Source organism: Dermacentor albipictus, chromosome 10 (assembly GCF_038994185.2).
Source record: "Dermacentor albipictus isolate Rhodes 1998 colony chromosome 10, USDA_Dalb.pri_finalv2, whole genome shotgun sequence".
Lineage (NCBI taxonomy): Eukaryota > Metazoa > Arthropoda > Arachnida > Ixodida > Ixodidae > Dermacentor > Dermacentor albipictus.
In genome coordinates this window covers 16886972-16914044 of record NC_091830.1, presented here as the reverse complement: position 1 = coordinate 16914044, position 27073 = coordinate 16886972, and the positions used below count along the sequence as shown (strand labels likewise).

The 27073-nt window shown below is 48.4% G+C and overlaps 1 protein-coding gene across 8 annotated transcripts in view; it reads left to right on the top strand.

The window, feature by feature from the left end:
- The first annotated feature begins 24195 nt into the window (after positions 1 to 24195).
- LOC135911495 (achaete-scute homolog 1a-like) overlaps positions 24196 to 27073 on the top strand; it is a 465355-nt gene continuing 462477 nt past the window's right edge. For 6 of the 8 annotated variants that reach the window (XR_010567361.2, XR_010567366.2, XR_010567364.1 and 3 more), the window contains exon 1: positions 24196 to 24325. The gene's annotated coding sequence lies outside the window, so the exon portion shown is untranslated. The remainder of the gene's footprint in view (positions 24326 to 27073) is intronic. The other 2 variants (XM_065443817.1, XM_070527835.1) reach the window with 2 other exon arrangements.

Genomic DNA, 27073 nt, shown 5'->3' with positions numbered 1-27073 from the left:
TTTGATCAACAAAATACAAAAAAAGTGATGCAGATCCCACGTACTGTGGGAATCTATGTTAGCAAAGCTCTCGGTGCTGCTTGTTTTGATTGTCGATAATTAGCGGTGGTGTTGATGGCAAATGTTAATTTCTTGAACGTTTAGTGCAATATGAGAGTTGATGTTAAACGTTACCTTGTGCATTCCACTGATGATTGTGTGTCCAGAGCACAGAGGGATATTTGTTTGCTTGAGGCACTATTTCTCAACCTCTGGGAGGGTTTGGCAGTGTCGTTGCCTCGCATGGCACATCACATCATGACAGAAGTGTTAAAACATTATTTTAATTATGGGGCTGTACTTAACCACAATTGGATTATCAGGCACAGCATAGTGGCTGACTCTGGATCAATTTAGCAGGGTGTCTACCAACCAGAAAAACCGGGAATTCTTGGGGATTTTGAGTAGTCTGGAAAAACTTGGGGAAAACTCAGGGAATTAGTGCCTCTATCAGGGAAAATTAGCTGTAATATTATTGAAAGGGTCGAAAGTCGCGGTAATGCAGGCTCGAGTGACGGACAGGAATCGTAATCGTCTTTGACGCCCTGTCGTCGGCTGGAGGAGTTGCCAGTGTAGAGTCGACGACCAACTTCCCGGATTCCCGATAACTTGGACGGCTTCGCGGAACCACCACGTACCCCATAGAGTCAATGTATCAGAACGTCTTAAACTTCGGACGCAAGAAGTCTTCGCCGTCCAATTTTCCGGACGTTTCGCCATGACCGCAGGTCAAACAGCAATAATCAAGCCACCACCGCTGCCATTTTGATTATTTCGCCGTCTTGAACCGGCGCCTCTAGCACGCAGATCCGCTGGCAGCCGTAGCCACCACTGTGGCTACGCAAGACCTGGCTGCTTCGACATTCGCTATGAAGCTCCTTGCCGTTGGGTGCTGTGTTTTTTACTGAAAGAATTTGCTGCTGTCGGCAATGGCATGTACTCCGCCTATGTGGTCCTCGCGATTGACTGAGAAGCTTAGAAAGCACGGTGCGTTGCATAATGGCGGTTCCCGAAAGTCAGCTTCGCCTTTGTACAGAAATGTTACTTGGTGAACCATACGCAAAAGTATTGCAGTGAAGCATAACACGCATGGGAAGGGGCTATTGCCACGGGTCACAGTATGTATTCCCAGTGGCGTAGCAACAGGGGGTGCCGGGGGGCCGTGGGCCCCGGGTGCAATTGAGGGGCCAGTGAGGGGGGGGGGGGGGGTGTCATATAAGTCTGAAGACACCCCTCTTTCCGCCGGCTACACCCGGAGAGGGGGGTGTCAGAAGACCTATGGGCCCCGGGTTCCAGACGACCTAGCTACGCCACTGTGTATTCCTTAAGTATACAACGCATGCACCCGGTATTGCCTGTCAGTATGAGCACCGATATGCCTAATACGTGTACTGACAGGCCTTCAGGCGTTTTCGAATGTGCCTTTGGCGGTTTGAGCCCCTAAAGGCAGTAAATGACACACATTTATTTTTTCCAACTGGCCGATTTTTCGAACGTTTTCGCGGCCCCTAGGGAGTTTGAAAAATCGACCGTGCGCTGTGCAACTGACCGAGAAGATTATTGCAATGGTCAATGGGGCGAACGAGTGGCGGAAGGAGGAAAAGAACAGAAAGTATTTACGCATTCAGGAATTAACGGGCAAGGAAGCGTGCTGCTGCCGTTTTGAAGGAGCTTGAGCTCAAAAAAGTGTTGGCTGATGCCGAGATGCAGGTGTCCCTCATCCAAACCAAAGTAAGCTCTTTAAAGCAGTAAAACAACACTGAGGTGGTGTGCGCGGGCTAAGAGTATACCTCAACTGTCCTGACATATATGTCAGGACAGTTGAGGTTGCCTTACGAGCTGTTGAGAGAGAATCTCAATTGTGACAAAGTTCGGGCCTCATGCCACTGAGCTTGCTATCAGTTGATGGAAATAGTTCATATTCGAAAATATTTGCTTCTGTATGCATCTCCTTTTTATTCGTATTTGAGAATGTCCGACTCCATTTGCAATATTTTTAGAAGAGATTTTATTTGCTGTGCATTTTACTAACCCCCCCCCCCCCCCCGTCTATTCTCTTTTCGAATAACATAAACACTACTCCTTAGTGTTCAAATTGGATTAGGCCGTTTTTTCATATTTTTTTCATATGTTCACTAGAGAGTGACAGCATCGGGCGATATGGTTTCATTCCGTCTTGACACAAAATAGTTCATCACTCAGGGAATTTTGCAAAGACGCTGAGGGGAAACCTGGAAAACTCGGGGAATTTGGAAATTTCAACTTGGTAGACACCCTGATTTAGACGCCTTGGTGTTCTTTAACATCTACCTAAATCTAAGCTGGCTCCCGCGTTTTTGTATTTCGCTCCCATCCAAATGTGGCCTCCACAGTAGGGATTCGAACCCGCGACCTGGAGCAATGCCATAGCCGCAAAGCTACTACGGCTGTCATAGAAGTGATGATTTGACGTGCGACCACTTCCACAGTGTCGCAAACGCCCGATAGCGCACGCAGACCCTATAGCGCACGCTCTGCATCAGCTGTCTGCACCAAAAATTTTAATGGTGGTAGTTTTTCAGAGGTAGCAGAAACTTACTCTACCTTGAACTTAAATTTATTCAGTTTGCCGGCAACTCACTAGTTGCGTTTCATTGCCTTCTCACGTCACCTTTTCCTTCTCCTGGCCTTCCCCCCTGCATGGGAACTGCGAGTTTACACGTTTCATTCATTTCGCAACTGCGTCTTCTACCCATTCTGTGCCCAGTCTCCCTGCCTCATCCCTACCATTCTATCTACCTCCCCTCTGGACTTGCACATTAGAAGGAAGTTAAACGCTGAAGTTCCTGCATTGCTTTTGTGGGGTGTCATGGATAATTACAGCCGTCAAGAGGGTATTGTGGTGATGCCCAGGGCGCTCTTGAGGCCATTGTGCGCATTCGACGCAGTGGCAAGGTCCAAACAAGTTTCTCGTGTTGCCTTTTCTATCTGGCACACTCCTGCTATGCATATGAACGCTCCGAAATCTGTCGCTGTCTTGCACCCCCAGATGCGGCGCTTCGTTTTGAAATCTGGCTGAACTGAAACATTTGCAGTATTATTTTCTCTTCATGTAGTACTGGCATGTTATTTTTGGCCCTTCATTTATTTATGGTAAATGAAGGTACAAGACCTCTAAACCCTAGAAAACACTGACACGAGTAGAGGGGACACAGCTTTGAGCAATTATCTTGTTTCCAGCCAGTTTCGATTTTGTTTCCCAAAAGGTGTTTGTCGTGATGTCATGACGCAGAAAGTGGTCACGTGGGAGCAGGACATCAGGACATACTGACACACACTGGCTCGCTCAGTCACTGCACGCAGTGCTGGTTCCCTATGCTACATATTGCAAGGCCTAGTGTAGCAGCGTAGTCAATTGGCGAGCTGAAGCGAGTCAAAACATGACGATGTTTTTGCCCACGTGACTACATTCTGCATCGTGACTTCAAGACAGCCACCTCCTGTAAATGAAACTTCTACTGGCTGTAAAAAAACGGAATTATTGGGGTGCTCTGATGTTTGTTTGCCACTGTTTTTTTAAGATTTAGACATCTTGAACCTTGATATAACACAGAAAAATAGTTTTAAAAAGTAGCACTTTCGTCCGATAGATAGAATAAACCTTATTGTCCAACGGATAAGGTGATCCACCCACCCCTCGACACGCAGGTCGGGGGGCGAGTGCCGCCGCCTCAGATGCAGGCTGGGAAAGGGGAAGCATCGATTGCGATAGCGAATTGGTGGACAGCTAGCTATGCGAAGTAAGGATAGCTTTATCGACCATAAAAACTTGTAAACATAGCATACTCACTAAATTAACATGCATGGTGTTATACGCGCACAAGCAAACATGAACGCATCTTCACTCGATGACCGCAGAAACTCGCTGTCGAAACGCTGGAGCGAGGAAGGGCGGCAGCAGCAGCGAGCGAATTGACCTTCGTGCCGAGTTTCGCATCAACGCGAACTAAACCGCGAAAACAGCCCGCGGCAAGCTCTGTCCCCGTCGCGGATGGCTTTCAAGATACAGAGGCCCGGAGTAGAACGCGCCTCCCTCCCCCCGGGTCCTTGCGCGCGACGGAAGACTGCGCGCTTCCTCCCTGCTTTCCTCGCTTGCGTGCGCGAAATTCAGCCGCGATCGCCTGCTCACTCGCACATACAGCACGCGGCGCCGGTTTCATCGCCCTTGTACTGAGCATGTGTTGGTGGGCTAGTTGGTTAAGTATGATTACAAAGACGGCGCCGAATAAAACAACACACGAAGAAGGGGAACACGAGACAGCACGTAGGCGCACTAACAACACCAACAACACTAAGACTAACAACTAACAGATGACCACCCTGTTTATTCTTGTCGTTTTGATCCTTGACAGCAGCTATATATTACTATGTCAAGAAATAAAGCGCTCAGTTGTTAGTGCGCCTACGTGCTGTCTCGTGTTCCCCTTCTTCGTGTGTTGTTTTATTCGGCGCCGTCTTTGTAATCAGCCCTTGTACTTTTTACGGAACCGCATGGCGATGGCAGAAATGCGCCTGGGGTGTCTATATAATTGCCATTGCAATAAAACATGTCAGTACTTTACTGTGAAATAAATTTCCCTGCCCCTCCTTCCTGAAGGGTGTGGCAGGGTTGTCTCTTCAAGTGGTTGTAGCCGCAGCTTATTCGCTCACGCATCTCTACATTTGTATTGGTAGGATTAACAATGGCGTCATACGTGCAGCACTTACAAAACGCCCTTGATGTATTTGAATAGGCGTAATCGGTGTTGGCGCCAACTGCGATGCATACTTATATGGAAGAAGTTGGGGCACCGACCAAAATGGTTTAAAATAGTTATTGACGTTTCGGACACACACAAATGCACACAGTTTAACTCAGCATTATCAAGCATGATTTAATGAGAATGTTCTCGCGATCACGGAATCAGTAACGTTGGTGGACCAGCTGCTTTCGATGACGACATTACGGATGCGAGAACGAGCGAGTGTTCACTGATTTATGACACGAGGTTGTAAAATCCCTGCTGCATGCAATGCAACAATACTTGGCTCACATGTTCACAGGAGATTCGTTAAATGATGAGAAACGTTTCTTTACTATGTTCAAAAAGTGTTAAGGCTCCTTTAACTCAGTAGCCGGTGAGCTAGCTGACAAATACATCGCAATTTACGACTGAATATTGACACGTGTACTTATCTTTATCGGGCGACCACGTTTCGCCGCTTAACAACTGAAATCGCACAGCGAGGGACGCGCCTGCATGTATCCGACGTTTCTAGAAAGTTATTGATGCTTCTACCTGGCTGTCTGTTGTCGCCGAACCTTGTGTTATCTGATTTCATCGCGTAACGCGAATGGTGTAGAACTTTGTGGAAGGCACGCGGGTCCGAACGATTTGTCTGGAACATTCGACGACTGCTCTATAAAAGCCGATGCGCTTGACCCGCTGATCAGATTTTCGACGATCGCCGAGCTGTTCGCCGCTATCGTTGTGCTATAAGTGTAGCCTGTTTTGTGGGCACAGGTTCGCCCAATAAAAGTTAGTTTTGTCGTTCACAGTATTGCTACTGTGTTCTTTGACGTCACGACCACGGGACAATATCAGTTTAAAAAAAAATATTTTCGTCTGCGTATGCACTTTTCATTGCTGAGTTCCTTCGTGGTAGCAACAAATCTTAAGGGGTAAATGACTGCCGTCCACAGTGTGATTTCGTCGCATGAACTGAAACCCGGCATATTCTCTCATCCCCTTCACCCCATTTCAACCTAGTATAATCGGGCGAGACGCTCATTTCGCGGTTTCGACGTTTTCAGTCTATGAAAACGTCGAGATATTGTTCAATAGCGTCGGGAATGGTAAGTACTTCGTTAAATCAAGGATTTCGGACAACCGCGAGTTTCTCTAAATGGAGGTTTGACTGTATACTGACTGCTCTAGAAAATCCGCTCCCTCTCTCCGTTTCTCGTCACCGCAGACTACTTTGGTTAGTTCACTATTGGTTAGTTTTCGAAAAGTGCGCATGCATTTTCGAGAACGCTTCGAAACATCACCCCGAGCGTTGTGCGTTGGCGATGACCACAGCAAACGACCCCCCCTACACTGGATAGTTCCGTTGCGCGGCACGACTTTCCATTTAAATCAATTCCTCGCCGCTCTTCCTTAGGATGGCGCTGCGATCGCGGGGTGCCCCCCCCCCCCCCTCCCGCAGCGCCCGAGTAATGGTCTCTAAATGACCGGGGACTTTCCCGCGGCTCGCAGAATCACTTTGCGCGCGCATTTGAACTGGCAGCTGGGCCCCCGACTGTCGATCCTAATTCATCGCTTGCGGGCAGATCGTGCTTCGAATGCTCGAAATCGCTCCTGCAACCAAGAAAGCAAACGAAAGCCTGGTGTGCGAAAGCACATACGATCTATCTATCTTCCCAGCCGAACTGATCGCGAGAGAGACACGTACGTACATGCACGTGACACGGGGCCGGCAATTTAGCCGCGCGATTCCGTAGCCCGGATCAGTCCCGATGATCTGGCGATAGAGATAGGCGAGCGTTTGTGTGGTTGCCTACGATCGCTGCGATCCCCTTCTACACGAAGGCCAGGGTGCCCGGAGCACCCTCTCGTGCTCCCCATGAATGAATTCCTCTCCGTTTCTACTATACGCGCGTACGCGTGTATTCCTCTTACGTAGTCTCGTATCGTGGTTGTAGAATTGTAGTCGTGAGAGGCGGGGGTTGCGACGTCCGTCCGCGTGTACGCCGCCACGTTCCCTCGCGGAACTCGTACTCTGGGCACACGGAGACGCCACTGGGTGGTGGGGGTGCGCTTTCCCGCTTCGGCAATCATCATGTGACGATTATGGGAGCGCCCAAACGTGGTCTCACGACTTCCCCGAGAGACCTGCCGCGGAGCGCTAAGTGTGCGCTTCTATTTGGCTAGCGCCACATTGCGAGAGTACAATTAAACTCGGCCCGCCTCCGTAGCTCTCCAGTGCGGACTGCGTTGGTCCCATTGCTTGTGCACACAGGGGAGCCACAGTGCGCGTTCCATCCGCTCGAAAAAAATAAAAAATAAAATAAATGACCGGAAGCTTATTAGTGAGCCCTATAGGACGCAGAATGCCGTCTCGACCACCCAGAGAGTCATGCAGCTGCCCGGTACGTCGTACGGGCGCAGTCTCTCCAAATGTTGTACGCTTAGAACCATTCGAACTGTTGGACGGGGAAGGCGCGGAAGTGAAGGTCAACGAGGAACGTTTCGGCAACTTGCCGTTTGCAGATGACGTCGTCCTGTTTAGCGACGCTGGGAATGACTTGCAACAAATGGTTGAGGACCTTAGCCTACAAGGTACCATTTGAATGAGATTGAAGATGAGTACGCAAAACAGAGCTATTGTTCAATAACTTGGCAAGATAACGTTATCTTGCCAAGTCGGATAAGTCCCGACTAGTCATACTTAAACTAGTTGATCGTAGGGATGAAAAGATTCTAAGTAGCTGTGGCAGTCTTAAAAAATACACCCTTCAGTATTTTTTAGGGTTTCTCGCCTCGTGTTCGGTTATTGAGAAAAAAAAAATTATGGGAATACACAAAGGACAACGGGGACAATCACGACAAAGGGGTGTTGACTTACCACAAGGTAAAGATTAACGGCAGGCTACTCAGGCGGGATGATACCCAACAAGACCGTCCTCTTGAATGGCAAATGACCAGACACCCTGAACAAACCGAGCAACAGATCAAAGCGAAAACAGAACATGAAATCAGCGGGTGTACTCCTGCCTACACGGGAGCTTACTGTATCACGTGCTTGTTCTAGGAGCATAACGAATAAAACTGGAAAGCCACACTTCTGGCCTTTCGTTCGGATGCGATTGCTCCTAACTGAAACGTGGATAAGCGAAAGCAGCAAGGGATACGGACATAGTACCAAGCTCTCCCATAGTGGTCAGGAGGGATCGTGGTGCAAGAGGGGATGTCGTTGCTATTATTCTAAGAAAGGGAATTGACTTCACTAATATTCCTCACGAGACGAGTATTGAAATGGTCTGGATCCTTGCTCATCATGTGTGCGTACGCAGCCTGCCAGTCTAATCGGTGTAGTCGGTGTAGTCTGTAGGCCTCCCAACGCTGACGGTGCAGTGCTTCACTCACAGCATGCATTCCTTCAAAACAACACGAAACTCTGCAACAAGATTATCATATGTGATGACTTCAACCTACCCGCAATAGATGGACAACTGTGCTCACTACTCCCTTGGGCTCAGTCTAAAAGTGTTGCTCGACATTGCGTACTGTTTTAATCTCGCGCAGCTTGTGCAGACATCAACGCGTGTCACGTCCCATGCCAGCACCATACTTGACCTTGCTTTTGTTTCTCAAACCGTTCATAAAGGGGCCTTTCTGTGGATGTTTCTACCCGGAATAAGGGATCAGAAAATGTTTTTTTTTTTAAATGAAACTTCACGATAACAAGATCGGGTGAACCTACGAAGGAATCCTTAGATTTCAACAGCGCCGAAGACGAAAGTATTCTCGACCACTTAGAACCAGATTTTCACTTGTTTTTTTTTGCCAGTAACAGAGACAAGGTTTCTTAGGCTTGAGTATGCATGTACTGTCTGGGACCCGCACACAAATAATGGCACAGACATTATAGAAAAGGCAAGCACTTAGACTTATCTATAGTGCATATGACCGGCACATTTCAGACACCGATGTGAGATTGCAATCTGGGCTCCAGACACTAGAAACTCGCCACAAACTACGCCGTCTATAAACAATGTGTACAATCGGTGCACCTACATGTAATTTAATGCATTGCGACAGACAAGAGGTAAGCAAAATAAACAATTTTAATGCCGTATACTAGAACAAACGCTCTCTTTCTTCCTTCTTGCCCAAGGCAGTATGCGAATAGAAGGCCCTTCCGCAAAGAGTGTTCTCGATCAAGAAAACTCGACCAGTCCCGGTTCCTTGTTATCAGCAGCGCAGGCGTACTTGCAATGTCACGTGCTCATTGTTTCCTTTTGTTTCTGTTACATATTATGATGTTTAATTTTACAGCGAAGCTGTTTACCTGACGAACCTGTATGAATGAGCCGTATGCGTGGTCTCGTAGGTGGGTGGGGGGCGGGGGTATCCGGGCTGGCTAGCGTCCGTAATGTGAACAAAAAAGATGGCCGCGCTGCGTGGTCTCGTTTTGAGCGGGGAGGGGGTTATCTGGGCTGGCTAACGTCCGTAAAGTGAACGAAAAAGATACCGAGCGATAGTACGGCGCAGGAGAAAGGAAGTGCACGTGATTTCTCCGCGCGGCGCATCTGCGCAGTGGGGAAGCGCACCCGCGCTGACCGCCGTTGCTGCCGTCTGCTGTCGTCTCCCGTCAATATGGCGGCGCGCCACTTGTGGCAAGAAAACACGAGGACGTGTGCCGCGGTAGCCGCCGCGGTGTGCAAGAACCCCATTGTGCATTGCAGGGGTAGAGGATTGCAACAGTTGCAGCTCCAACAAAAACGGGAAAAGTGGGAAGACCACGCATTGTGCGCGCGGCTGAAGAACAAGCCGAGTACGAGGAGAGGTGTCGACAGCAGAGACGCGACCGACAACGTGGCCGTGCGAAAGTGGAGAATGCGGTCAGTGACTTTGCCTCCGAACAACGTCAGCGGGAGCAGATGCGAGAGCCTGGTCGTTGGCGTCGAGCGCAAGCCACCGCGACGAAGTTCGTGCGCTGGAGGCCGCTTGGCAAGCGTCAAGCTAGGTCGTTCGAGTCGGCGTCAAAGTGGCAGAATCGTGAGTTGCCACCTCCTTCGAGTCTCACCGGGGCGAATTCCAAATTCAAGAGAGCGTATCTGGACGCGTAGTTTGGCTATAGTGGCTCGATCTGCGATCGACTGCTGCGCGGGCCAATCCGCCATCATGTGAAGGGCTCGGTCCCAAGTTTTTTTTTTTACGCCTTTCCTATTGTCAGCAAATGTGATGGCGTCATAGTATTTGTTCGTAATGAATTGTGTATTAGGAAACGTTTGCCTTGTTTACTACACTTTTATTTTGTTTCCCTTGGAGGAAATGAGTATAAAATCATGCATGTACCACTCCTGCCTCGGCTTCCAAAAGGAAGCCGGCAGTGTTGTTAAACAAATAAATAAATAGAGTAGGTTCATATACTCCAAGTAGTCACTCTTGACCGCGATCATGAGAAGAAAATTTGCAGAAGAATAAAAGTGCGTTGGAGGACATATACGGCAGGCATTACCACGTCAGGACCAGCAGCTAGCTCTATCCGTACAGAGAAATGCATACAGTCATAGCATTCTACCGATACTAGCATATGGGGCAGAAACTTGAAGGTGCCCTCCCCTTGTCTACGCCCCTGAAGACAGCGGAGTCTGTTAGAGAGCAAACGGGTGTAGCCGATATTCTAGTGTAGATTAAAGTGAAGAAACGGAGTCAGACATGTCATGAAAATCGTCGGGCAGGTAACCGGTGGTCTATCAGAGTAGCAGAATATGTACCAAGAAGAGGCAAGCGCATTGCGGACGGCAGGTAACTATAGGTAGTGTGACGAAGTCAGGAAATTCGCAAGCATAGATGGTTTCAGCCGGCTCAAGACAGGGGTGATTGGAGATCAGTGGGAGAGGCCTTCGTCCTGTAGCCGACATAAATAGGTTGCCGAAGCAGTGGCGTTTGAAGCTTTGGAGCAACACGATGTATTCTTATTTTTGCTTGCTCCGTGTGGTCTCCACCACACCAGCTCTGCGTGACCAAGGTACTCAGCCGATCAGAAACCTCCCAAGTGCGAATGCCGGCGCGACGACAACAGATAAGATTGTAGCCCTGACATTCAAACTGTGATCCGTACCTGTATTGGCGCCGTAGTCCAAACGCTGCTTACACTGCGTTTAACTTTGGGGCATATGTTTGTTCCTACAGAAGGAGACCCTCAGGCGAAGCGAATGTCGGCATGCTTTGGCAAGGCTAGAACTACCAGTACCTAGACCACTGCTCCTCTTCTTACTTTTTGTTTCCCGTGGATGTCCGTAAAAGGAAAGCTGGATTCCAAATTAGCTGGCATTTGCTAACCAGGTTTCGGCTGACGTCATCGTACCTAGAAAGAAAAAGCTATAGAAAGTGTCGTTAGATCAGTTTATGCTGGTCACGTGCTCTTGACGCCATGTTCCCTACATTTCCTATCTTTGCATTCTCCCTCCCTTTCTCCCTATTTGCATCCGTATGGAGGAAGAAAGGCTGGTTAACAGTGGAGAATTAAAATGGCGGCGAGAATTTCCCTCGTTGAGCTTCACCCCTAGTACATCAGTGTGACTTCATTGACCTCAAGCTAATCTCTCATATTTGGGCACACACACGCACACACATCTCAACCGACCTCTCCGGGGTGTCGGCTGCCGCTGCCCTCAAGAAGAGGGTAGAGGGAAGGAAGGAGGAGGAGGGGAGTGCTCCCGTCTATCAAGCGTGCGGTCCCTCTGTGCGGTTCGGCTACTACCGTGCGGGATCATTTTCAATTTTCCACTCGGGTCTGACGCGCCCGCGCACACGCACCGAAGCGCAAAAAAAAAAAAAAAAATGACTGCGCGCACACGCAACCTCCTCACTCGTGCGCTTTCCCATCCTCCGCCGTTCCTTTCCCGTCGACTGCTGCATCCGAACCATGACATTGTCTTGACGGCCGTTCAAAACTAGCCAGCACGAGACAGACCCGCGGCATCTTCGCCATTGCTAAAGAACAACCGTAGAAAAGCAATCAAGTAGCCGCTTTTCGTGTAAAAACAGCGAGCCTCTCCCCCCTTGCCGCCCCCTTCCTTCACTTCTCCTTTCCACTTTCTCACCCTCTCCCCATCCCCTTCTGCCGCGTATACACCGTAGCCATTCTGTTCAATGCAGGTGCTGCATGTGAAGGGAAGTGTATGACGCCTGAGTAACTTACCCGAGGCCCGCTTCAAGTATTAGCGAGAGAAGAAGCGGAGAGGAAAGGGCAAAGTTCAGAGCGGAAGTGGTAGACGGGTGCGCTTCCCACGCGCTCACCGGGGCTACGCAGGGCGCTTTACTTAACTCGAGCTACGAGAGTGGTGCGTAGTCGAAAATCACAGCGCGCTGTACGATACTGGATTTCGTCCTGGAAAGTTGGTGCATTCAGGTAACACGGTACACTCTAAGAACAGTTTACACCCTTTGGCTTGCCCCTTCTGCCACACAAAAATAATCGTCATCTGCCTTGATGCGTTTCCTTTCTTTATCGCTGCGAGCCCGGAACTTTCCAGTAACGAACGGCACGCGCGTTATCAGCATAGAACAGTTTACACCCTTTGGAGTGCCTCTTCTGATAACGCGCGTGCCGTTCGTCACTGGAAAGTTCCGGGCTTGCAGCGATAAAGAAAGGAAACGCATCAAGGCAGATGACGATTATTTTTGTGTGACAGAAGGGGCAAGCAAAGGGTGGATGGATGGATGCGAAACTTTAATAAGGTCCTGAGGTACGCGACTCAGCGCGCTGCGGGCCGCTCCCACGTTGGGACAGTCAGGCCTTGCCCGACCGCCGCATCGTATGTAAGGAAGACGAGGTCCCTCGTCTTCCTTACACTCTCAGAACAGTTTACACCCTTTGCTTGCACTACACTCTAAGAACAGTTTACACCCTTTGGCTTGCCCCTTCTGCCACACAAAAATAATCGTCATCTGCCTTGATGCGTTTCCTTTCTTTATCGCTGCAAGCCCGGAACTTTCCAGTGACGAACGGCACGCGCGTTATCAGAAGAGGCACTCCAAAGGGTGTAAACTGTTCTACGCTGATAACGCGCGTGCCGTTCGTTACTGGAAAGTTCCGGGCTCGCAGCGATAAAGAAAGGAAACGCATCAAGGCAGATGACGATTATTTTTGTGTGGCAGAAGGGGCAAGCCAAAGGGTGTAAACTGTTCTTAGAGTGTATGGGCTGTCCAGAGGGCAAGCAAAGGGTGTAAACTGTTCTGAGAGTGTAAGGAAGACGAGGGACCTCGTTGGAAAGTTGGCTTCAGGGATATACTATACATTGCTTCTTCTAGCACTGCTAATCACTAGCAATTATTGTTATTTTAAGGGGCGTTAAAGACAAAAAATAAGGTGCGCTCTGTTAGTAAATAACGCTTCTACAACAACGACAACCAAAAGAACAACCACTGGTGATGCAACGGTATATGTGATAGAAATGCTCAGCATTGCGGTTTCAGCGCTTTGAGGTCCCGGATCCATGATCCATCCATGATTTGATCAGCGTTCACCACATTGCAAAGTGTCGTTTAGGAGCTAACTAGACAGATTTCCTACCTTTTCGAGGAGTGAAGTGCAACTGACATTGTTCAACAGCAGACCACCATCAATTACACTATATATATATATAAGTCATAGCATAAGAAGTCGACAAAGGCACCAAGGACAGCATAGGGGAAATTGTACTTATTATATGAATTAAAGAAATGATAAATTAACGGAAATGAAAGTGGATGAAGAAACTAGTGGCTGCAGGTGGGATACATACCCACGTCTTCGCATTACGCCTGCGATGCTCTTACCAATTGAGCTACTGCAGTGCCGTTTTTTCATCCACTTTCTCAGGTGTTTATGTTTATGTGCTAGAAATAACCGTGGGACTGTTAGCCAGCGCCACCACTCACAACCCTTGACGACGAAGGTGGAACATCTTTATACATATAGTCTGGATCCATGCGACTGGAGCGACGCTTGCGCTATCTTCACCATTACAATATATATATATATATATATATATATATATATATATATATATATATATATATATATATATATATATATATATATGATGTGTTTGTGTGTACGTGCTAAGCGATTTATTGTCGCACTGTGTATAGAAAATTATAAAATTTAGAAATGCGTAATAAGTAACGTCACAAGACCGTCTGAAGCCGACACAAGTGCGAAGACTAGACAAATGCATGTTCGATATCCCTGCATTCCCACGGTAGCCGCTCGATCGCCCCGCCAGCGTCCCCTCCGAGCGAATCTATGGTGGGAAAACTCAATGGAACGACGGGCGTCTTGCGAGCTAGGAAATAAAAGCGCGGAATCTCTTCGCCAGGCAACAGCGTGCGTTGCTTTCGCGGTTTCACGACGCCGGCACGGCAAGCACGTCTTGCACAGATCGCGGCGCTCGACCCCCCCCTCCCCCCGGTCCCCGATCTTCGGCCGGCGCCGAGTAACCCCGGATGAACGTGACCCCGGGTCGGTCGGTCGATTGCCCTTTGATCGGCGCCGCAGATAAAAGGGAGCCGCCGATCACCGCGGCAAGCATGCGCTGTGCCCTCGCGCGTGGTGTGTCTGTACGTATGTGGCGCGCGCGTCCGTGACCGCGCATGCGTCGACCCTGTTGAGAGCGCGATGGTGCGGAGGCGTCCGAACCATGCAGCGCCGCGCGTTAGTAGTCAAGCTGCCTTCCGATAATTGCATGTACGGCGCTGCGGCGGCGGTATCGGCGGCATCGATGTAGCGGTCTTCTAGTTTAATTGAGAAGTTGAGAGAGGAGTGGTCGGTGGCTCACGTGATCGCGCAGCCGAACGCGTGCGTGCTCTCAAACCGCGCGCTTTGAGAACCCGAGCGGTGTGTAGTTCGGTATGGGAACAATGACGTGCGCGTCAGTACTTCTCGAGCTCGTGTACGCGCGCCCGTGCTTCACCGCCAGAGTGGTGACGCTGTAAGTAAATTCGAAGAACGTGTTCTTAATTAAAACGCCCATTCTGAAACTCGTCAAAGTAGGGCTTTTGCGATAATCGACAAGAATAAGGGGATCCAAAGGACAAAGAGTCAAAACTATACGAACAGGCAATAAAGCCAGAAGAAGGCATGGGGGGGGGGGGGGGTTGAAGTGAATGGTTATGTAAAATTGAAACGTAGGTATATATGATAACGTGAAGGAAAATGAAAGTGGACGAAAATATTACTTGCCGCAGCTGGGTGGAGTGGAACCCGCATCTTTCGCATTACGCGTGCGGTGTCTTTGTAGGCCTTTTTTTGTTTGTGTGTTGGTACAGGCGTAACAACTTGACTGACGTGCACAGCACTGTAAGCCTTTGCGAATGAATACCTACAACATTTCCGCGCTGAGGAGGCCATTCGCCGCCACTTCCGCTGTCCCTGAATTTCGACGCGCGAGCGATGCGTTATTAAAATTCAAATTCAAATTCAAGTTTATTTACCAGACAATATGCTGGAAGGTCCGCTGGGCTAAAAGCCGTAAAAACGGCTTGACGGGGCCCAGGTAACCGTTACATGGCAGCGGCTATACAAAATGCAGAGGAAAAGTACTAAGATACACTGTTACAAAAATGAAAAAGATGCAGATCGCAATGCATAATATAACATTCATAAATCACACAAATACATTTGAAAATTCTCGATCGCAATGAATCCCAATTATCGTGCATAGAACCCGCGCAGCGTTGGCTCTCAGTCCGGCGTTGCGTTTTCAAGACTTGACGTACGCGCGCATTCTCCCATCCGCACTGACTTTAACAAAGTGGGAGACACGAAGCACTACATCCGGTACTGTGTAGTTTCTTCCATGCAGAGGCGAAGAGATTACGCATCAAAAGGACGGTATACATTGGGCTGGTTGGTATTCAATGATATGATGAAACTATTGACAGCGCCAGACTACGCGAGCTACGTACACAAGGGAGATACACAGACAAGAACTTAATATATCAACAGACAACTTTATTGAAAGCACACACGTAGATAAGCGATGATGCAGGCCACAACAACCGAAAATGATCATGTAAAAGGCGCACTTGGCATGAAATGGCAGCATCAGAAAATCCCTAAAGAAACTTCAATTCAGTTCAGTTATATGGGGTTTTACGTGCCAAAACCACTTACTGATTATGAGGCACGCAGTAGTGGAGGGCTCCGGAAATTTCGACCGCCTGGGGTTCTTTAACGTGCACCTCAAGCTAAGCACACGGGTGTTTTCGCATTTCGCCTCCATCGAAATGCGGTCGCCGTGGCCGGGATTCGATCCCACGACCTCCGTGCTTAGCAGCCCAACACCATAGCCACTGAGCAACCACGGCGGGTCTAAGGAAACTTGTCAAGGTAATCTGTCTCATGGAGCGAAACAGACGGACGCCCAACACACGTGTCTCCTGCCTTGTCAGTGAAGTAGGCTTCGACTATCTCTCAGACCAATTTGTCCCCGTACCTCGATAGTGCTTTGGTTTTTTGAAGACACTGGAGCGCAGCCACTGCCGCATTTCTTGCAGTGCAAGGCAAGATTCGAAGATGGCTAACTCCTCAGGGAAGCCATATGTTCCCCTAAGGCGTATACATTGCCGCATCTCGTCTGGCCAGTGTACCGCGCCTCGCACGAGAAGGGAATTTCAGACACCACTCCTTTCTTGCATTGATCATGCTTTTGCCGGTGCTGAATGCCGAACACTCGTTGTTCCGCATCTGCACTTCCCCCCTGCCAGGTTATGAACGGCAGCACAAATCCTCCCCAACTTGTTCTTCGCTGTAAAAATAAAGGGCATTAATGCCGTACCATGCTCCAACCTTCTTCAAGCGGTGCGAAAGGCCATGCATATAAGGAACGCTTTTGGACTGGAACATCAGGTTCGGGGGACCACGCACCTGCTGGATGTATTCTACCCGGTCTGCTAAACCAGTTCTTGATTTTAGCTCAGGGCACTCGAAGGTTGTTAAGAAGGCTTGCTCCTGTTTGACTGCGTCCTTGAAGAAATCTTGCCCAAATTTGATGGAGGAAAGGTTTACTAGGCAATTGGGAAGACAAGGTGAGGCGGGGATACCCTGTATGTTATTTGGCCTTCCTGAGTGAAAGGATTCTGGAGAAATTGAAACGCGAAAGTAATGGTAGAATGCGAGCAAGAGGTGTTAATGGCGGTCATGTGGTAAGCGTACCTTATATACGGGGTCTTTATATACTGCCAGCCCCGAAGGCACTACCACGTCTTAAGGGACGTTAGGCGTACGACATTGCGTCAGCCAAAGTGAAAGAATGGTTTTTTCCTACATCGTAATGACCGCGGCCAATAATTAGCTTGCGCTTTTTGAGTCGGTAATTAAGTCAAGTTTATAGAAAACGCAGCATGATTGACTGTACTAAATGAGATTTAGCTACTCCACAATTACGAGGACCGAACTAGAAGATCCTCAAGCAGTCATCCTATCACCTTTAACTTCTTTGCATGGAGTCTGTAACGTGTTTGAATAAAAAGAAAATATGTGACTCTAGCACATTTAGATATCGACAGTCCATAATTATTCGTGGTTGAATGGAAGAAGCTATACCTCCTGCATGCACCCGGCCGGCCTTCAGTTACTCCGTCGGTGGCACTTAATTACGCCATTTGCAATTCTCTCGCGTAGTTTTCGTGAAATCTTTACACTCTTAGAAAAATTTACACCCTTTGGGGCGTATCTTGTCCCACAACAATAATCGTCATCCGTGCTGCCCGGGTTTCCTTTCTTTAACGCTGCGTGCCCGGTACTTTCCAGTCACGAACGGCATGCGCCTTATCAGTGTGACGCAGCATTCTCGACAGGAAAGTAGCGAGCGCCGAGTTTCCAGAAAAGGAAACGCAAGCGAGGCAGATGACGATTATTGTTGTGGGACAAATATACACCCCAAAGGGTGCAACCGTTTTAAGAGTGTACCGTATTCGCAAGGACAGTGAACCAACACAGAACGTTGCTATAGTGCACCGTGGTTGAAGAAAGCGCCGCACCCTGGCGCTGCCATCGCTGCTGGCGCAGTTGACGTCTTCCGCGGGCGGGTGATCGGTAAACTATAATAGGCTTACGAATAAGATGCGCCTTGCTCCGACAGTTGCATATGTAGTCGGGAGTGCATGTTGAGATCAAGTTATCGGATCTTTCTTTTAAAAAAAATGGCTGTGGCTTAGGTAAGGTTAAGCCCAGGATGCGAAGCATACTAGCCTTTATTTTAGTTGTTGAACCACTGTGTAGCCTGGTGAACTGCTGTTGCTTGGCTATATTTGGTTCGGCTAGACGAAGAAACAACTCATGCATTACTGCTTCGCCTTCAAGAGTGGAACGCGACAGCGTTCCCGTCGACCCGCCAAGGGGTGTAAGACAATGGGCTACAGGGCAGCGACTACGCGCCCCGCATTGGACGCGGTGAGCGTCGAGCAAAGCAGCGTTCGGCGCGGCAACGAAATGTGCGCCTGAGCAAGAGACGCACGCCTTAGAAACAGCTCGTTTCTAAGGCAACACCGCATTCACTAGAGGCGCTTTTGTACCGCTTTGAAGCATCGTACTCGTGGCTCAGTGGTAGCGTCTCCGTCCCACACTCCGGAGACCCTGGTTCGATTCCCACCCAGCCCGTCTTGCAAGAGTTGAGCCAAAGCCACTTCTCCTATGTCGTGACGTCACGGTGTCACGTGATTTCATGGCGACACCGCCGCGCCTGAGGAGCTGGGTTGAGCTCTCGTAATATGCTTCGCATAAAAATTAGTGTGCCTAGCTGCACCTGATGTCGTCCTTGCGTATAAGTTAGACGACTCACTCTTTCTTTTCTTCTTTTTCCTTTTAAGCGAAGCTTTCTACCGCTGTGTTCTATGGGCCTAAGTGCTACGCTGCGAAACTCTGCACAAGAAATGAACGGGTAAATCTATTGCAATGAGAGAAAAGCATTGAACAGTTGCTTGTACGCACTTGGACGTAAAATGTTCCAACGGACATCAGCCGTCTCTTTGCACAACATTTAATAGAAACGTTTTACGAAAGCTAAGCCTAACGTACATTCCAACAAGTGCGTTGGATATGCCGTATTTGTCTCTTTTTTTTGTGCTCTTGCAGGCGGTCGCACTTTGGACGTTCGTATAAGCACACTCGGACGAGAATCCGCCGTCGCGCGCTATTCAGTGCAGCGCAAGCGCTTGTTACAATGCTGTCAAGTTTGTCTGCGATTCGCCCTTTTTTTCTGTTTTTCTCTTTGTGCCCGGAGGCTCGAGAATCAGCGCATATACAGAATTACTCTTAACCTAGTTTATTTTTTTATTCATTTCTTTCCCCCGCTGCTTTAGGTTGCGCGCAGAAATGTGCTTACCGCATTCACGCGAACTTAGGGAGCGTCTGAAACAAACTTGTACGTCCAGGACTTGCGCGGCCTTTGTTTCAGCCGAAACTTTTCGAGAGAGATTCTTACCGTACGGGCGGATACATTTCCTTTTTATTTTATTCAAGTATCGCCTAATGAAATTTATCATTTTTTAAAATTTCTTTAGTCTTATATTAATAATCGAGTGCAATATAGGTAGCTGCTGCCACCAAACGAAGAAAACTCCACTATGCATTTTCATCTTACTACTACTACTACTACTACTACTACTACTACTACTACTACTACTACTAATACTACTAATACTACTACTACTACTACTACTACTACTACTTCTACTACTACGACTACTACTACTACTTTACTGCTACTACTTATTTATTAATTTCAAATCTCCTTACAGGCCTCGTATGAGGCATTGGGTAAGGGGGGCGACACGGAAGGACTAAAAGAGTATATGTATTGGGCATATAACAAAACCTAATGTACATACATTATTCACTTACAGTGGAAAAACGTATACACATCTTAAACAAGCATTAAAGCATTGCACAAAAATAATAGGACTGGTAGTGTACATATTAGAGAAAATACGTACTACTACTACTACTACAAATAATAATAATAATAATAATAATAATAATAATAATAATAATAATAATAATAATAATAATAATAATAATAATAATAATAATAATAATAATAATAATAATAATAATAATAATAATAATAATAATAATAAGAGACAACCACCGCTGTAAGCATTCCACTTGCCCGTCTGCGGCTATGTTATTCAAGTCGTACGAAAACCGTCTATTAACGTGAAAGCGTTGGCTAGTTGGTTATTCATTTTCAGGTGGGAAAAGTGTGAAGTATAAAGACAAAATTAAAACACGCGAAAAGTTGACAGACTAGGGTCCACGCCGTACTTAAAAGGCGACGTGCAACAACGATACAGTGCGTTGTCATCCTTTTATGTTCCTTTACATCGTGCGAGTCATTGGCGCTATTGCCGCCTGAGAACGACAAGCGCGCAAAATTCATGGCCAATAGCCCCCAAAATACTTCCTACAGGTAAACAAGGGTGAGGGAAACATGAACGACACGTCTACCAGAGTAAGAATTAAAGCAGAATTGCACAGGCTGTCAGAAAATTGAAGCCTTTATAAACAGTAGGTGTGTCGTTAATAACTTCGTTATATAATTTACTGCACTATGTATACGCGGTATGAAGAGTTACTCAGTTGAGTGTCTCCTTTAGTCCTAATTTTTACGTGATGAAGGTAACTGAGGTAGAGGAGCGCCATCTCCTAATTTAGCTTTGTGTACACGGACACGCGTTTTAATTATTTATTTTAAACAATGATTGCACCATGTGTGGGCATAGAAAAAGAACTATAGAAAAAGTAATTAAATAGGGTACTGACATGGACAAATAGGTCACTGACACGTGGATGAGCATGCATGTGCAAAATAGTGAATAAAATGTAATGAATCCTGAGTCTTTATTGAAATAACGCCAACAAGGCTAACAGCAGTGAACACATAAAACTGTAAGGAACACTCACCTAACAAGGTAAAGATACATCGAAATCCAGTGACTTACATACATACATACATACATACATACATACATACATACATACATACATACATACATACATACATACATACATACATACATACATACATACATACATACATACATACATACATACTAGTTTGGCGTTGGCATTATGTTGGTGAGCATGAGGCTGCGGGATCGATTTCCGCTTGCGCTTGGAGCGAAGTGAAAAAAAAAATGCGCGTGCACGGAACATTTGGTGCACGTTGAAGAAACCCAGGTGGCCAAAAATAAATGTGGGGCTCCCACTATGGTAACTCTCACGCGTTGCTTTCAGTCCTTAAACCCTACCAGCCAATATGATAGTAACATTACAGCATACTCGGCAATCTAAAAAATTCGCCGACGATTACGATACTCCCAATGCGAAATTTGAGCGCAGCTCTACATGTATTTTCATTTCACGATATATTTGCTTGCGCTTACAATCTGGTCAGGGCGGCACGTTGCAAATGGAGCGAAGTGTGGCGCATCTGCCTCGCTAAAGGGGAGAACACGAGAGGCAGCGGTTTGGTGACGCGTGGGTGCGATTCACAGCAGCCGCCGCAGACAGACCTCCGTTCATGCAGCGCTTTGTTTCCATACAGACGACGCGCACTGTATTCTGACGCCATATCGTAGCCATCGTCGCCGCACAGCCCGTCTTGCGCGGCACGACGATTTTCTTCTGACGCTTTAGTTCCACCAACCACGAGAGCGGCCTTTCGTCGCGGGGTAGTCGTGCCACCAGCGTCAGCGGCGACAACACCCAAGGGAGCGCCACATCGAGCCTTACTCGTAGCCGCTCGCCATCGCCCATTGCAGGAGCAGTGATCCCCGTTCACACGCTAGTACCGCGGACTGACCTCAGCAGCAGACGCCGTGGACAAGCGTGGCCCTCCCCACACAGCAGCCTGCCTCCTCACCCCCCCCCCCCCCCCCACCCTCGGGAAGTGCAGATGAGATCGCCCATGCGGCTGTGGATACCGTGGCCCCCGGCAACTCAGCGCATGCGCAGGCCGTCTCCCCTGTACTCCTCCTCCGCTTTCCGCATCACGGTTCCACTGCATTCTCCCCTCTTGCACTTCGCTATGCCCTTTCTTTCATCTACCACTGCGCTCCGCGTTCGCTTTCATTCTCCGCGTTCGCTTTCATTCTCCGCGTCGCTCGGTCGTTCGGTTACGCCGACGCCGCGGACGATGGCCGCAGGAAAGGGCTGCTAGGAGCTGTGCTCTAAAACGGAAGCTTCAAAGGAAGCTATGGACCACACAGCGGGTGATAATAAACGAAAAATTGTAGGCGTAACTTTAAGGGATAGGAAGACCGGCGATATGGACTAAAAGTCAAACAGGGGTAGCCGATATTTTATAGCTCAGATTAAGAGGAAGAAATGGACTCTGGGAAGGCCATATGTTATGCATGGGGCGGGTAACTGACGGTTTATTTGAGCTGCAGAATGGTTGCCAAGGGAAGGGAAGTGCTGTCGAGGACGGCAGAAAGCTACACGGTGCGAGGACATATATACGGAATTTGCAGGCATGGGATGGTGTGAGCTGGCGCAAGGCAGGGGTCATTGGAGATCAATGGGAAAGACCTTCGTTCGGCAATCTACACAAATGGACTGATGATCATGAGTGTACTCCTTCTTAAGTTAACGCTGCACGCAGTGTGGTTACCGAGTCTCGTAGTTCGGGGTTTCGAAACGTATATGCAAACGCGCTAAGGGCTATATTCGCGTTGATACGGTACATTCTCTCCGAGTCGCAGCCCTTGCGTCCTTTAGACGCTCTCCAGAGGAAAGTTTCTTTGCACTTATTGTCTTCTTGGTTTGTCGGCTCCACGCATCCATCGCGAAGAACGTCCACAAACTCGTTAGGCAAAGCAGTTTCCGGGCTTTTCGCCACTCTCGCAACACCGGCGCGTCGAGCTAACGAGGCGCCGAAGGAGGAGAGAATAATGCAGGCCACGTTTCGTGCCGGCCGTGTTTGCCTGATGCCTCCTCCTCCTCCTCCTCCTCCTCTTCCAGCCGTGCACGCGAGGCGTATGCTCGCGCGCCTCAGACGTTTTCCATCATGAGATGCGCTGCACGGACGGCAACGCTGGAGACTTTGATCAGGTGTTCTCGCGAAAGCCTTCCACCTTATTGGACCGCTGGCGAGCACGCTTCGCACCTGATGTACGGGCAAATATACACACGGCCGATTGCGCTGAGTCAGCAGAACGGCCCGAGAACAATTTTTCCCCTATGTTGCACGTATGCGTTTTCGTTAGATTCGTTCGGCAACGAGCAATGCCGAGCATGCACTCAACACCTTCATGTGTGCCCGCGTTTGATCCTGTCTGTCTGTCTCTGTCTGTCTGTGTCTGTGTACATGTCTGTTTGTCTCTGTCTGTCTGTGTCTGTATACATGTCTGTTTGTCTCTGCCTGTCTGTGTCTGTATGCGTGTCTGTTTGTCTCTCTCTGTCTCTGTCTGTATACATGTCTGTTTGTCTCTGTCTGTGTCTGTATACATGTCTGTTTGTCTCTGTCTGTCTGTGTCTGTCGGTCTGTTTGTCTCATACTGTCTGTTGTCTGTCTGTCATTCATACATTGACGCCTTCTGTGAAGACGTCGCAGAGGGTTGTGGTATTCCTTGTTCCCTGCGGCACAAATGGAAGAGTTCGTAAAAAAACCCCGAAAACTATTGATGATTGCTTCATTGATTGTTGTGACGCAGTATTTTTTGGGGATGTTCTACAGTGAAAATTGTATAAACACTGAAAGATAATCCTGTCATCATCAAACAGCTTCTGGCGACAAAAGACAGAACTTCTCCATACGATTTCATCTTCCTTTTCTGATTGCATAGTCTCCGGAGAGCGTGAATGGTAGATATACATGCCGAACTATCCCGAGCAGCAAGGAATATCTTCCAGGAAAAAAAATTGAAATACGTGGGATACACGAGAATTCTGGTGACTCTCTTGACTGGTTCCTTCTCTTTGACTTGTGTTTAAGCATGGTTGCAGTGGTCATTGATTTATGATGCGTTTAGCGTAACTGCGACGGTTTTGCTTCACTGCAATAAAGAACAAGAAAATGCAAGAAGAAAGGCTTCTGTGCAACAGACCTTCGTTCAAACCCGGCTGTGGCACAATTGCATGGTGAAAATTGTGAAAGTACGGTGAAAATTTGTCCAGAGTGACCATGTAATTGCTATCGCAAGAATAGTGTCTTAAAACTAAGTGACGTTCAGACGAATGCGATGAAGGCAGGTTCGACCATCAAGACCACGTGGCATACGATAGTTACACTTGGCGTCGAAACAGTTATGCGGCCCATATTCTCGTCACTCGCAGGCTGTGCCGAGAGCGCCGTGCAACGGCGGACACAAGCACCAATGCGTCACATCTTGAAAATGCTATCAGTGCTATCAGGCTCAGCTTAGGTGAGTTTCCGTGTGCAGTCCCGGCCGCGCGGTCACCTCTGACATCGCCTGCTGTTCCACAGTGGGCGGGGCAACCACTGAGGCACAACACCGTGGATTCACCTGCAGGGCAATTAAGCGTAAGTAATCTATTTCGGCGACTAGCTGGTCTTTTGCAGGCGGGGTGACTTTAGGCATTGTATTGTGAAAGTACGGTGAAAATTTGATCCACGACCAGGATTTGGATAGGTGCCCTTGAATCAATAAAGTTTACCCCCTCGTGAGCTGGCTGTCGCAAAATGTAAGTGGAAGCTGCTGGCAGTGCAGCCGGCTTAGAAGACATGTCCTATGACTGAGTCTTTCTCTTATTCTGGCCTTGATTGCCGATATCGACACTCCTGGGGCAGATGCAGGTACGACCGAACTGTCAGCGCAAAATGTGACAGCAAGCACGGTGTTCAAGGAATAACGGCGCAAACAAACAGGGACGAGATAAAAAACACGTACGAGCGCTGAAGAAGTTAAAATTGGAAGCAAAAGGTGTCTTGACAAGAGAGGCTAATGATGAGCCAGTGGCCAGTATTCCATATGTGCACGCCTTGCCTCACCGCATGAAAAAGGTTGGTAGTAGATTCGGCGTAAATGTTGTCTTTTTGACAAAAAACAAGCTGGGACGCATCTGCGCAGTGGTATCAAGAAAGGTCGAAGGCAATACACATAAGTGGAGTGACTGCGATGTCGAACACCGTGACAAGTTGTTTGAGTGTAAAAACGGTGTAGCGTATCACATGCCCCTGTCCTGTGGGAAGTGCAGTACATTGGTCAACAAAATACTGTGTTTGAATAACCAATTAGTGGACCGCAGAGCTTCCTTGGAAAGGCAGGCGTCATCTAATCTGTGCCTACATTGCAAAGAATGTAAGTGCAAAGGGCTGCTGAATGAAACCAAGGTGCGGTCAAGATGCAAAGATGGGATAGCGAGGGAGATAGCTGAAGCATTCTTTGCTCACAGGTCCATTGACATGTGCCTTGCGAGGCCATTGTTGTATCTGTACGAACTAGAAATTGATTAGTTAACCAGTAATATTTAATACGTCACACGTGTTTATGTCAGGGTGTATAATTTGCGTGTGTTTTTCAATCTGAACTGCTGCTAGTCTGCACTCCCTCGTGTTTTCTATGTCGTCCTTGTTTATATGCGCCTTTCTTCCTTGAGTATAGATTACCAACAAGTCAGTACTTCTAAAGCACTGCGTGAGTGGCAGACCTGATCTGAGGCAAAATATGCCAGACTCGACCCAGTCATGTCAACTTTTCTCCTGACTCCAGGTATAGTGGCGGAAACGTGCCGCGTAGAAAACTTCCAATACACGTACCGGGGACGGGAAATCGGCCAAATTATGGGCGGATAAACGAGGAGGGAGAGAGAGGGGGTAATTAGTGTTTGTAGTACGAGCAATACTAAAGCTAGAATTTAATATTTCGCGCGAATAATTTGCTTAAAAGCAGAGGGATGAGAAGCACGCGCCCTTCAGCAGTCAGTCTACCATACACACGCTGGGCACGAAGACTGGTTGGCTCGGGTTTTCCTCTGAACAGGGCACGAATAGGCAGCTATTGATTCGTCTCCTTCGTCGGAAGGCTCCGCGAGCGTAACAGACGACACCGATCGCTTCCTGGTCGTGCAGTTTCAACAAAACCGAGAGCATCTCTCCCCCCGCTCCATATCTCCCTACCGCAACCGCCACCAGTACTGCGGGCTTTGAGAGCTTGCAACTACTGTTTGTCCTTTGCCTTTCCCCCGGCGTTAGTCTATTCATGGAGCCGCGGCCACCCGCGAGGGGGCGCGGTGATCCGGGAGGTCCCCTTTTGTGCTCAAGTTTGCTGAGCGACTAAGCGAGCGTGCGGGACCAGCACGCGTGCGTGTGGGCTCTTAATCGGGAGCTGGTTCAAGACAGGCAGCTACACCCTATATACTCGAAACACGGGGACGAATAAGTCACGCGCCTTGTACGAGACATCTTGCTGCCGAGCCGCAGATCGCCGGTCTTCGACGGGCTGCTTCACCGGCCGGCAATGTCGACATTTTGTGTCACTTTGTCCGACCACATCGACCAGTGCGCCGGCGCGTACAAAGGGGAAGTAAATTCAATTCTTTCTTTAAGTAAGATATGCTCACGTCATATGAATAATTAGAATGGATGAACCTTGCGGCGTGGTTTTTAACGGCTTCGAGTGCGTTGATGAGATATGTTTGGTGTGGATTCCATATGGCGGATGCATGTACCAGTTTCGGTCGGACCAATGACTGGTAGGCCAGTAGTTTACCAAGTTTGGGGGCACGTTTTAGATGACGCTTGAGAAAACCCAGTGATTTATTAGAAGATGAAATGATGTTACTGACGTGTGTTCGCCAGGATAAGTCGTTAGGTATAGTAACACCTAGGTACTTGTAAGACTGCGCAGCACACACGGGAATGTTATTAATTGTGTATTGGTAAGGAAATGGGTCACGCCCAAGAGAAAATACCATCAATGAAAATACCATCAACCGCCCTCGTGTCTATAGCAGTAACGCTTCCTCGCCTTCTCGCGTCACCTTCTGTCCATGCTGAGTGTCCATGCTGACACAACAGCTGAACAACATGGCAACCAGCTCTACTTCCGGCTTTGGGTGCACCGTACTTACCCCACTCTCTGAGAATACCATTTCAGAGTTTCACGGGGTTTAAGAACGACCCCACCACTTGGGCCTGCACCGCCCACTCTGTTGTCGCAAAACACTTTTGGCCAGAGCATAAAGAAATCCATCGCACAAGGGCGTCTCCGAGGAGCTTCTGAGGCCCTGACATCGCTTCCATGGATGCAAATATGCGTCATGGCCAACT